The following is a 10203-nucleotide window of genomic DNA, read 5'->3' as shown; positions in this document are numbered from 1 at the left end:
GGAAGCCAGTTTAGTGGAAAGTCTGTATTAGTCTTCTCAGGCTGCCATAACAACATTCCACAGGCTGGTGACTTAAACAAAAGAAATTTATTTCTCACAGTTCTAAGGCTAGAAGTCCCAGTACCATGTACCAGTAGGGTCTTCTCTTCACTATACTGGTGAGACCTCACTTCCTGGATTACAGACAATCAACTTCTCACTGGGTCCTCATGCGACCTTTTCTATGTGCATGCACTGAGAAAGATAAAGAAAGAGAGTGGGTTCTGATCTCTCTTTCTCTTCTTATAAGTACATTAATCCTATCATTTTAGGGCTCCACTCTTATAATCTCATTTATCCTTAATAGTCTCTTCAGAAGTCCTACCTCTACACATTGGGGGTTATGACTTCAACATATGAGCTTTGTAGAAATACCATTCAGTTCATAACAGCCACCTTACTGAAAGTTTGGAAACGAGAGAAGTGCTCTCAACTCTGGTTCTTATCAGCTGGTCCCACAGTAAAATGCCTCAATGCTCTAGGATGCAATTTCCTCCTTCTTTTTTCTAATGACTAAAATGAGCTAAACATTTCTAGATCGTAATGTCAAAATTACTTAAATACATACAAAATTTTAGGTCAAAACAAAATTCTATCTACCCACTCTATCCACCATTGGCTGTGTTACACAAAATTTGCACACTGTTTACTCCTCTTCTTTGCCTTTTCAACTAAGGAAAGTGCCCAGTTTCCACTTCTACCCTCCTCTGAAATAACATTTGAATATGCTAACACTACTAGTCACATGGATATGAGGAGTATACTGTCTTCCATAGAGAACTATAAAACAGACAAATGTCACAATATAGTTATTTGAAGGTAGTGGGGAGCAACAAAGGCATCAAAGACTTTAGCAACCGTAATTTTTAGAGGAAAGAAAAATACATTCAGGTGAACTGGCATTGTTTTCTACCTCCTCTTTGAGGCATTTTATCATAAGTGGTCCAAAGACAAGGAAAGCAAGAAGAAAATGGTTGCTTGGAGTGTTCAGTAGTCACATGCATCTAGGTGATGAAATTTGGATTTCAGTACTAATAAGGCAAGCAGGCTTAATATATTTGTGAAAATAGATGACAAAATGAACCTATTAAAAAATAATAAAATAGAAAGTATAGTATTTAAAAAACCATAGTGACTAAATGAAGAACTCAATAGATAGATTAAGCTATGGTAGACACAGCAGCAGAAAGGAAAATCCAGAGAGTCATCCAGATGGAGGCAGGTTACAAAAATATAAGAGACATACAGGATATCACATAAAGGACATCACATTTATATCTAATATACACGTAATTACAGTCAAAGAAGGGACAGAAGAAAGGTTTTAAGAGAAATAGCAACAAAATTGTCCCCAAATAAGAAAAAGTATCAAGTCATAGCAGTAAATAATAGTGTGAACCACATACAGGATAAATTCAAAGAAAAATATATCTAGTCATAACACAGAAAACTGCTTATGCATATATAAAAAAGAAAACAAGTAAAATATTAAGAAGAAAAGTAAAATATTAAGAAGGCAAAAAGAGATTATGGTTTACAGATAATTATCTCCCAAGGAGCATTATCAAAATATACAGCTGACTTCTCAAGAGAAACAATGAAGCCAGAGAATAACAGAATGCAATCTGAAAGTTCTGACAGAAAATAACTGTCAAGCTATAATTCTAAATTTGGTAAATATTTCTTTCAAAAACATCAATGATAAAGGACATTTTCTGACAAACAAAAACTGAGAGAAATCATCAACAAAATACTTTAACAAAGGAATTATCAAAAGATGTTCTATAAATAAAAGGAAAATAATCTCAGAGAGAAGCTTATAAATTCAAGAACGTATGAAAAAATACAGCATGATAAACATATGGGTAACCTTACATGATACTGAGTGAATAAAATATTAAAAATCAGTCCCGTGTGGTTTAGAATGTACAGAGAATTAAAGGCAATAGAAGTGTGTATTTGGAGAAGGTAGTAAATGGAAACAAATTACCCCTTGCATTGTTAGAAAGGGAGGAAAAAGAGTAATCTGTAATAAACCATAATAAGTCAAAGATGCATAATGTAATATCAAACTAAAAAAACAATTAAGTAGTATATAACTAAAACATAACAGAAGGAAAGGATGAAATATTAAAAATAATTACCAGATTAGCAAAAAAGAAGGTCACAAATTGAGAAAAAAAATAGAAAAGATGATGCAAATAGATAATTATTATAAGGTAATTGCATTAAATGCAAATAGAGTCATTATTCCAGATAAGAAATAAAAATTATCTGTCTAGAAAAAATAAATCCAATAGTATTTTGTTTTAAATATCGAGATATGTAAAGACTGATAGTGAACAAATAAAGATGCAAGCAGTAACCAAAAGAAAGCCAATTTAACTACCAAAGATCAGATTAAATAGACTTTAAGTTAAGAAGCATTACTGAAGATAAAAAGAAATTTTTCATGACGAAAAGGTCAAGTGACTAATATTTAAGAGTTCTAAACTGGTAAGCACCTAATAACAGAGTCTTAAAATATATAAGGCAAAATATGCCACAACCAGAAGGAGAATTATACAGTCAGCCATAAAAGACTTTTAAAATTACTTTCAGCAACTGATCATATACAATGACAAAAAACTGGTAAAGATATAGATTTTAAACAACATAGGGACTTGAGATTCTCTCTCTCCCTCTCCCTCTGGCCATTTCCATTCCCCACCTTCTCTCACTCTCTCTCACTCCTTCAAATAAATAAATCTTTAAAAAATAAATAATCAATAAATCTTGATCCTTTATCATATATAGAAAAATATATTTCAGTTGCATTCTAGAACAAAATGTAAAAGTAAGACAATAAAGCTTCTAGAATACAACAAAGGATAATTTTGTTATGACTTTAGGGAAGGCAAAATGTCCTAAGCAGAAGATAAAAAGCAATAAGCATAAAGGAAAATATTGGTAAATTGAATTTCACTAAAATTAAGAAGTTTCTTAAGAGATACAAACTTCCATTTAAAAAATAAGTCATATAGATGAAAAGTATAGCACAGAGAATAAAAAACAAAAAATAAACTTAAGAAGACTTCATGATCAAAAGACACCTTACAGTTTCAATGAAAAGGCAAGCCATACAGTGTGGAAATATATTTATAATACAACATTTATTTGGAAAAGGACTTCTATCTAAAACAAAAATTGAAAAGACAAATAACCCAGCTTAAAAAAAATGAGCAAAAGACATGAAACATCACTTTACATAGCAGTGTGTCCAAAAAGCCAATAAACTTCTGAAAAGAAGCTTGATACTATTAGTATTAAGGAAATGGAAATTAAAGCCATGAGTTAACCATATCCCCACCCCCCACAAAAGGTTAAAACAGAAAAAAATAAAGACAAGGGAAGAAAAGAAAATATTGTAATATCAAGTATTGAAAGGATATGGAGAAAGAGAAATTCTCATACACTAGAAATACTATTTGACAATCTCTTTTTAAAACTGACATATGTATTACTTATGACCCAGCAATTTCACTCCCAACAAAAATGCATGCACTTATAAAAATGTACGCAATGGCATTATTTTTAATAACAAACAGCAACAATAAAAGAGTGGAAACAAATGTTTGTCAATAGGAAATTGGATAAATAGAAGTATATTCATACAATGGAATTTTATATAGCATTGAGAATGAGCAAACTACATCTACACTCAGCCACAGGATGAATTTCACCAAGATAACACTAAGCAAAAACTCCAGACACATGAGAGTTACCTTGAAAGGAGGTGACCCATACAAGGCACTAAGGAAACTTCTGTTGTATTGATAATATTTTATTCTTTATCTGACTGCTGATTGCACGGCTATGTTACTCTGTAGAAATGTTTTACTTTGTACAACTGAAATTTATGCATCTTTTATGCATGCTATAGTGCCAACATTCAAAGTGAGAAATAACAGAAGGTAATGTTAATATAGAAGTACTTTTGCTGTGGTGGATAATATCATCTGGGTGAGAACACTAGCACTGACTCTACGTGGAAACTTGAGAAAATATAATTAGTAAACTTCTGTAAGGCACCAGCACTCATTTCCATGCTAAACTCTTATTAATATCCCAGAATTGAGTAACACTGTGGGGGATAAAATAATGTCTCATAACCCTGAATAATTTTTCACAAATCTTAGTGAAAAGCCAAAGCATACACACCCAAAGTAAAGAACAGTCCTGGTAGGACTGTATTAAAGACATAACTATATAGAAGAGAGAGTAATATACAGATACCACAAAAACAGAGTAATCAGTATCAGAGGAATAAGGGCATAATTCACAGGGTATTGAGAGGCCTTTGGATGCAAAACATCAGAGGGGTACAATTTTTAGTTTGACCAGTAGGATTTGCATCTGGTCACAAGGATCCCTTAGAGAATACTAGTTTGTCTGATTGCCTATAATACGGACATTCCATTCTATATTGCTTTTTGTAGACTTCTTACAGCATATACAGTAAATAAACTGAGCTATTCTTTAAAAAAATAAAATTCACAATTTACTTTCCTTGAACTCAGTGAAGAAGGATTTGGGCTGAGTGGCAAAAGCAGTGGCTGAAAAAAATGGGCCTTGCCATCCTGGTCACTCCAGAACATCACTCTGTCTTCCCCAGGCTCCACAGAATGGCACTGAGAGTTCATTTAAAGCTGGAGAGACTGGAAGGTCAAGCTTTAAAAGGACCCCTCATGGCAGATTTTAAGACCAGGGTTGTTTTTATTTATTTATTTTCAAACTGCACTGGCTAAAAGGGTTAATTTCCCCTAAACCTTAAAGCACCAGATGGGCTCGCACCTTCCAAGGACTCTTTTTTTCTTTAAAAGCACAATTGTCGTTCAGTTTCTCTCAGGTGCAGATTCATTAGCTCTTGACTGGCTCTCCTTGTTTGCCGACTACTTGTGGAAAAAGCCATTTACCCTGGTGAATGTCAAGGTTAGTGTAAACTGCCCTTGCCATCAGTCTCTCTGGCAGAAGGTCAGGGATAAGCTTTCCTCAAATGGGCAGCGTCAAACAAAGCAGAGACTGACTTAACTCACCAACAGAAAGAAAGGAGGCCTGCTCTGGGCTTGATAAACATTCCTGTGGGCTTTGAGGACAAAAGATTAACTCATCCATTGCCACTTCAAGAAATGCTCACTGGAAGGTGCCTTGAAATATCTGGATATTTTCGAGCCTATGACATATGTTTATAAAGTAATAACTCTCTGTATCCATATGTTTATCTATGTCCATTTGCATATCTGTATATCTACCCATCACCTTGTTTGTTTAAACAAGTACAGTAACTTGCAAAATGTCCACTTTGGAAGTGTATCCCATTATCCTAGCCTTGTTCTAGTTGATCTTTTTTTTTTTTTTTTAAATGTAATTTCTCCCCTCAGTTTACTTTCATAGACAAGTTGTAAATCACACGCGGAGAAGAGCTGCCATAGTCTGAAATAGTTAGATCTTAATTTACTTTCCTAGGATAATCTAATGTTGAATTTGGAAGGAACCTCAAGACTAACCTAGCGCCACCTTCCATCCAACAAATAAAGCCTCTGCAGAAATCTTGGCAGCTTGTCACCGCAGCCTCAACATGGTCACTCCCAGTGACCAAAACACCCCTGCCTCACAGGAAGGCTGCTCTGGGGTCGGGGAAGCTTTTATTGTTAGAAAAAAAGCTTTGTCTTATATTTACTAAAATCCATCTCCTTGGGAATATAACCAGCTGGTTCAAGTTTTGCCCTCTAGTATAATAAAAGGGCCAGTCCTTCTTCAACACAATAGGCCTCCAAGTATTTGTTAGAGTAATCATGCATCACGGAGGTATTTTCTTCTCTTGGCTTACTAGCCCACTTCCTACCTGAAATGACTGCCTGGCAAGGCATTTCTCTATTTGGGCTCCTTTGAATGACCACTAGTTTTTGCAATGCGTCCTTAAAATGTGAGGCCCAGAAATGTGAACCACAGTTCAGATGTTGAACCAAGAGCTTCATATGTATTTAGGTATAATATATATTGTGACACATTGTCACACACACTCACACACACACTTAAATTCTCCTCACACTGATTTACTGAGGAATCAATTAATACCAGAAAGACTTTTTTACATAAGCTATAGCCAGGCAGATTTGTTTTCAAACTTCTGTATTCCAATCACAAATCACACACCAGGTATATGTTTTTAGTCCCTGTATCAAATTTTTAACTTAATTGTTTGCTACCACATCAGCCACCTGTTCTATTAACATATGAAAGCCCATTGTCCTTCTTACAGAAAAGTACTAGGGATCCTATATACTATTCTCTTGAGCACACTAAGAGAATACTGTACTCACTCTCGCTGTTTTTCTCTGAGAGTTTTGGTGGGCAATTTTGCTTCTCTATTTCAGTTACCTTCAGAGATCTTGGACAAATCACTAAGTTATCATCCCTTGCATAATTTTAATGACCTACACATTTTTCCAACAAAGCAAGTCCTATTCTTTGAAATGGATCATCACTTAGCTCACCAAACTCAGTGCCATTAGAAGTACTCATGGGTATATATGTCCCACATGAATTAGAAATGGGACATCCATGAGGGGATTTTTACATCTTCTGCATTTTGCCTCTTGTATATGATCTTAGTTTTGCTTTCCTACAACTTTCCCACATCTTTTAGACTTGAATCTCATAAATTTTTTCAACCTCTCTAGAATTCCTCCACATCATACAATTATCTGAAGAATTAAAAAGTGTTCTTTCTTTATCTTTTCCTCACTCCCCTTTTCCTATGGCAAGGACACAAACTATTTCTAGAACATGCAACCACTGAGTAGTTGAGGGAATAAAACTAACCTAGGGCACCACAGAATATACTGATGTTTCCTGCAGTGCCCACACTTTCTAGATGTTCACAGGAGCTACTGTTTCATGTGGCTTCTTCCAGAAGCTGTATCATAAGTTGTCATGGTAGACTGCCTGCTTGTCTTGTGTATTCACTCCTGAATAACTTGATTTTTGTTTATGTCATCTGGTGACTCTACCCTCCAATCATACTCTTTCTTTCCCCACCTTCCAAGGTCTTCCAGCCATTGACACTAACTTATACTACGGAGTGCCAGTCTCACCTTTTGAAAAAAATACCTAAAAACTTCCAAGAACTTTAGAAGGCTTTTCTCTTGAGTTTTTTCATCTTCTGTAGAAAGACTTCTGTTTTTCTACCTGCATTTACCCCCAACCCTGTCCCCGGCTCCCACTGCCACCATATTGTTCAGACACTTAACACTTAGGCCTAGAAACCTGTTATAATTTTTTGACTAGTTTATTTGACCCTACACCCAAAATGCCCATCTATCCTATATGCAAGCACAAAATTTACTTTTGTATTTATTTCCTGACTCAAAATCTCTGAGTGTGTATCAAAAAAGTTTCACCTCTTTAACTAGATTATCCTAGCAACAAAACAGCTATAAGCACAATAAGACTTACTTAAGTTTGAAAAATATAGGTTGCATTATAATAAACATAATTTGAGCCACATTGATTTCCTTTATATTCTTCTCTTTAAATGGAGTCTTCCCATTACTCAGGTTTAACAAGAGTGACCCATTTAGAACTGCACAGCCCATAATAAGCCCTGCATAAAGATTGTCCATTTAGATAATCCCAGAAAATGCATATAAAATACTCAACGTGCCCAGGAAGTGCCAAGAAGGAAACAGTTCTTTTTTTTTTTTTTAAGAGAAGAACTTTATTCTTTATTAAGATACCATGCTAGAAGTTATGAAGGATTTCTGTTGGAACACATATGGAAAATAGAGTAGCTTTAGTTTAATAACTTGCACTGCAGAGAAAATTGTTAAAGAAATTCATATCAAAGTCCAAGTATTAGTTCAATGTCCTGTATTTGATTCCATGATCTTCATAGGAAGGTCTTCTGCAACAGAATATGCTCCTATACAGCCGAGATATTTAAGGTTGCTTGATTTCCTTACCATTACTCCACTGCAAGCTTCTGGTGTAATCCCACATAGCAAGTCAGTCTTCATTGTAACAGGTCAGGACCAGCCTCGACTCCTTTTCCCTGCCCGCGGCCTCTTTGTTGTTGGGCACCTCCTCTCGCACCACGAATGCCTCTTGCTGATCCAGGACCTCCTCTCTGTGAATAACCGGCTCTACTGCGGGGAGGAGCAGCCCCACGACCTCTGGATGGAGCAGCACCCCTTGCTCCTCTACCACCCCTTCCTCTAGCTCCAACTTGAAAATCTTCATAACCATAGTATGGATCTTCATATCCACCACGATAGTTATGGTAATCATAGCCATATTAATCATAATAATCTTCATATCCATAATAATCTGGAGGATATCCATAACCACCTCTACCTCCACGCCCTCCACCTCTTGTTGGAGGGGCATATGAGGTGGGCCATAATAGTAGTAATCATCATACATTTGATTTTTTGCTGCTTGCATCTGAGCTTTTCTTTCTTTCCTTTTCTGATCTGGTGGCTTAGCAAAAACAATTTCAATATTTTCTCCCTCCAAATCTTTGCCATTCATTTCTTCCATAGCCTTGACAGCACCATCTCGCTCATCAAAATGAATGAAAGCATAATCTTTTAGTTTCTTCACTTGTTCCAGTTTCCCAAACTAAATGCTTTTTCTAAAATCTCTTCTGTTACAGTATTGGCAAGGTTACGTACAAACAGCACTTTTACCTTTGCCATAACCTCAGGATCAGGATCTTCTATAGGATCAGCCCATTCAACAGTTTCAACATTTCCCCAGACCTTGACTTTACCACTCATTAACCTACGCCTTGCCTGGGCAGCTGTTTTGTGATCTTCATATTCAAGGAAGCAAAAGCCTCTGTTTTTTCTGTTACTTTGCTAAATTCTTCAAGAATCTGTTCCTTGGTTTTACTCTTAGGAATAGAGCCCACAAAAAGCCTCTTGTTGGCAACCGAGATGCAGAGACCAATGTGTTTTCCAGAACGAATTTCATGATTATTATACAGTTTAACAGCCTCCTGAGCTGCTTCTTTTGTACAAAAAAGTGACAAACGCATAACCTCTATTGATACCAGTGAGTGGATCCATCATTAGACGAAGATCCCATATCGGTCCAGCTTTCTCAAATAATGGAACAAGTTCATCCTCAAACAGATCTCTTGGAATCTTCCCCACAAATAATCAGTGCCAACAGAAGGCTGCTGACCTGAATAAACGGAATCTGGAGGTGGTCCCCCATACTTCCTCTGTCCAGTGGTCACATCAAGTGTGTAGCCTGTTCTTTCCAAGAGTGCCTTAATTTTTGCCTTATCTGGTCCTTTGCTAGAATCCGCTACTTTGGTCCCTTGTTTTTCCTCTCTGCCTGTAAGTCTTCATGACTCCACATAAAAAGGCACTTTTGTTCTGAACATGAGAGACATCACTGTCTTTAAACTGCTGAAGAACTACCAATGCACCGTCTTCATTGAATTCTTTTAACGCTTCGATAGCTCTTTCATCTAAATCACTATGTGCAACCAGCCCTGCAACGTAAATTCCATCTAGTTTTTCAGCAACTTTCTGTGGTAAACCGGCATCAAGCAATGTCTGAAAATTTTCTGAATGGATAATTGCAGAAGCAGTATCCATGGGCTGGCTCTTCAGTACCATTTCCATTAACATGTTCTGTAGCCATGTTTCTTGAGATGTCCCCGTTGGGCTGCGGCGGAAGGATCCTGTCCGAGGAGATCGGGTTGCGGGAGACGCGTGCTCGCTGCTCCCTGTGTCCGGCGCGAGTGGAGCTGTTGTTAAATGGCAGCCGAAGCTCACGCCGCTGGCAGCAAACCCGATCCAGTTCCACTCCGAAGGAAACAGTTCTAAGCTGAGTTTATTATTACCTTTTATTTTAGTGCACCCTCATTCCTGCAAGGCTTCACCGGGCCCTTTGGTGCTATGTGCTGAGGTCCCCAAATGTTCGTCTTCATCCCCTCTCCCACTATTGATGGCATAATCTGCACAGGTCGTGAGGGGAGAGGCTCACTCGGAGACTGCACCTGCTAAAAGGAGGAAAATCAATTTTCATCATCCAAAAATACAGAACTGCTGGCACACAAACTAGTTGCTCAAGATTCCTCGGGTCTGGAAGGGGAGTCCCACTAAGAAA

General features: G+C 36.9%; 1 pseudogene; it reads right to left on the bottom strand.

Moving 5' to 3' along the window:
- Positions 1 to 8092: 8092 nt before the first annotated feature.
- On the bottom strand, positions 8093 to 9882 carry LOC132022559 (heterogeneous nuclear ribonucleoprotein Q-like; annotated as a pseudogene).
- Between the last annotated feature and the right edge of the window lie 321 nt (positions 9883 to 10203).

Source organism: Mustela nigripes, chromosome 7 (genome assembly GCF_022355385.1).
Source record: "Mustela nigripes isolate SB6536 chromosome 7, MUSNIG.SB6536, whole genome shotgun sequence".
Lineage (NCBI taxonomy): Eukaryota > Metazoa > Chordata > Mammalia > Carnivora > Mustelidae > Mustela > Mustela nigripes.
Note: the sequence above shows the minus strand (reverse complement) of the source record. Positions and strands in the feature narration are given on the sequence as shown.